Raw genomic sequence first — 3650 nt, forward strand, 5'->3', positions numbered from 1 at the left:
TTTTGATGGGCAATCACTAATCAATTCGGAATAGTTCAAAATGATTACAGTTTTAGTACAAGGAACTTCTAAATAAAAATAATACCGACAACTTTGTCTGAGAAAATCTCCAGAAGAAATGTCGTCGGAGCTTTTGGGCGTCGTGGAAGTGTTTTCTGAGCAGCTCGAAGAAGCAAAAGTTGTTCATTGTGCTGCACTAAAGCTTCTGGTCGAGACTACTTTTATAGGATGTTCCGGGCTCCCGGAACCCATCTGGGCGCCTGGACCACGTGGCTCGGCCACTCCGCGTGCGCCACATAAGCATGCAGATAACTTTTGGGTTCTGGGCGCCCGGACCAACTTTCTCCAGCCCTTATTTTCTGCAAAATAAAGTTAGTCTAGGCAAAAATAATATACATATAATATGAAATTATGACAGTCTTTGACTGTCCGATTCTGACTTTGAGTTTTTTCTAAACTCTAAGTCGAACCGACGCCTACTGTTCCCTCACCTAGGAACGTGTCCTCACCTACTCCTCTTAGGAGAATTTACCTGTTGTTAGATCGATCCTCCAGACTGACTGGACTTTCTACCTAGGGTGACCACCCCCTAGGATTTTCTTCAGCCTAGGGTTACCACCCCCTAGGGTTTTCCTCAGCCTAGGGTTACCACTCCATAGGGTTTTCCACCTACCTAACCACAACTAGGACTTTCCACCACCTAGCATTGCCGCCCCCTAAGACTTAGAGTTACCACCCTTTAGGGTTTTCCACCTGCCTAGAATCCACTAGAACTTTTGCCTAAGACAACTTAGGACTTTTTTGCAAGCTCAACGAACCTTGTTAAATAACAAGACAACTTAACTTTGGACCCTTTGACATAATCAAAATATAGGTTCGATCGTCGGATGCTTCCCGCACCAACAATCTCCTCATTTTTTATTATGACAACGCGGTTCAAAGTTAAGTAAAACATAACAAAATAATAAAGGAATTTAAGCAAATTTAAGCATGAGCATACAATAATTTGTAAAAAAAAAAAAATCTTTATGCTCCCCTTTTAAATTCTTACTTAACTTTGACTTTTCTCTCCCCCTTTGACATAACTCAAAAATTAATATTAAGTAGAGAGAAGGTTGTTAAAAACATATTTATTATCTTTACTTTAAACTCCCCCTAAAGGGTACCACTTAAAAAAATTAGTTAATTTTTAAGCGTTTGAAAGTAAGTAAGCCTTTAAAAAAAAACATAGCTAAACTTAACTTTTGAAAATAAGTACTTTGAAATACATTTAGCTAATTTAGAAATATTTTGAAAATAATTATTTTGTCAAATACTTAGCTTTCAAAAGAAGTTAATAAGAATTTAGCTTTAATATTAGCTTTATAAAAGTTTTGAAAAAGACTTAGTTAAAAGTACTCAACTTAAAAAAGATTTTAATTAAAACTTAAATTTTTTTATGAAAACTAAGTTAAGTACTTAGTTTTTTTTTAAAAAAAAAACTTTTGCTACCAAAAAATACTTTTAGCTTTTTTTAAAAAAAAATATGATAAAAACTTTAGCTTTAAAAATATTTGGATAAAAACTTAGCTTAAAAAAATTTAGCTTTAAAAGGATTTTGATAAAACATTTAACTTTAAACAGAATTTCTTGTAAAAAAAATTTGATAAAAACTTAGTTTCAAAAAAAATTTGATCAAAACTTAGTTAACTACTTAGCTTTAAAAAAAATTGATAAACACTTAGCTTTTAAAAATATTAAAAAAAACTTAGCTAAATAAAAGTTTTCTTTGAAAAATACTTAAAAACACTTTCTCCACAACATAGTTTTTATCTTTTCAAAAAAAAAATTGTTTTTCAAAAATAGTTTTAAAATTAAACTTCGTCTTCCACTCCCCCTTACTTAATGCCAAAAAAAATTTAATTAAGTAATTTTTGGTTTGGGAATCTTAGAGTCCAAGCATGTAAATCAAAAACATAAAGATATTTAATTAAGTTATTTATTTTCCATCTCACTCATTGTATGTTATCAAGCATATTCAACTTATGAGTGTGTGTGGGACGGAGTTAAATTGATTTAACTTTGAAAAATATTTATGATATTGAAGTATATTTCAAAAATAATTATTAAGTTTGAATTTGAGGATTTCAAAATGTTGAAAAAATATTTAAATTTCATAATTAGATTTGAATTTGAAAATATTTATATTTGGATAATTCAATTTTAAATTTACTTTGATTAAAAATTAATTGAAATTAATTATCCTTTTAAGATTAATTATGATATAAAAATAATTAAATTTATGATTTAAAAATAATTATAATTTAATTATGATTTGAAAGTAATTAATATTTTGAAATTTTAAAATAATTATAATTTAATTATGTTAATAATCAAATAATCAGGATTTTTGAAATTCATTATAATTTTAAATAAGATTTGGAAATTAATTAAATAATATTTTAACATTAAGATTAAGATTTTAAAATTAATTAGAAATTACAATTAAGATTAATTAAGATTTTGAAATTAATTAGAAATTACAAATACGATTAATTAAGATTTTGAAATTAATTAAGTTAACTTAATTGAATTAATTTTAATTAATTTGGGTTTAGTTAACTACTTTATATTTTAAATCTAAATTCATCTCACCTTGTTTTTAGATTTTCAAACAGGGAACCTTAATAATTTTGTGAGATGGTTAATTTAATCTTCAATTTAAATTCCAATCTAAGCGTTGATTTACATTTGAGTTAGACTCATGTTTTACAATCAGTCCATTAAATATGCATTTCAAAGATTTGCTTCCAGGCTGTGGCGAGGCACTAGGCCTTCTTGGGTATGGGATCATCCACCACTTCTAGACAAATCCTTTCAAAGAAACTGGATATTTAATTTCTTTTTTGAAACCCCTAGGTCTAATTAGTTAAGTGTAAACCATGCCTAGGTCCTTCTCTAGCCTAGTCTAAGCATGAATAATAAAAAATAATAAACCAAACATCATACAATTCTATTTTATAATAAAAAATAGTCTTTTTATTGGCTCCCCCTAGACCATAGCCTTGATAAGGTCTATCAAGGTAATGAATATGATCCTTGAGAATCCAATATTGACCAAGTCTAACTTGATTGATCAAGTTTGACTTGGGGACCCATGCTTGGACTAAATTTCTATTTGAGCATTTTACTAAAAATAAATAAGATTTAAATTTATGTTTAGCCTTAAATCCAAGTCCGAATCGATTGTAAACGACTCTTTGTTTTCCAAGAATCAGATTAAGATTCTTGGAACCCAACGTGAATCATTCCAACATGTCCTTAAGTTCTTTAACTTGAGTTTTCAAATTGGAATTTTCTTCCTCAAGTTGTTGGACTTGAGTTGAACTTCCATTTTGAACTGACTCAGTCAAAGGACTTAGTTTAGTTTCTTCCTTAAGGATTGTTACCTCCTTTTGGAGTGACTTGACCCGGATGTTGGATTTGGCCAATTTCTTTAATAAATATGAAACTAAATTTTGTAAATCATCTACGTTAGTACCAAAAATTAGAGAGCTTACAATGTGATTAGGTCCTTCAGAAATGGATACGGATCCGTGGTTTCTCTCATATTTAGTTTCTGATTCGCTCTCGATATCAGACTCGAACTCGGTTTCTGTAATGTACGCTTG

The sequence above is a fragment of the Zingiber officinale genome, chromosome 10A, assembly GCF_018446385.1.
Source record: "Zingiber officinale cultivar Zhangliang chromosome 10A, Zo_v1.1, whole genome shotgun sequence".
In the NCBI taxonomy this organism is placed as follows: Eukaryota; Viridiplantae; Streptophyta; class Magnoliopsida; order Zingiberales; family Zingiberaceae; genus Zingiber; species Zingiber officinale.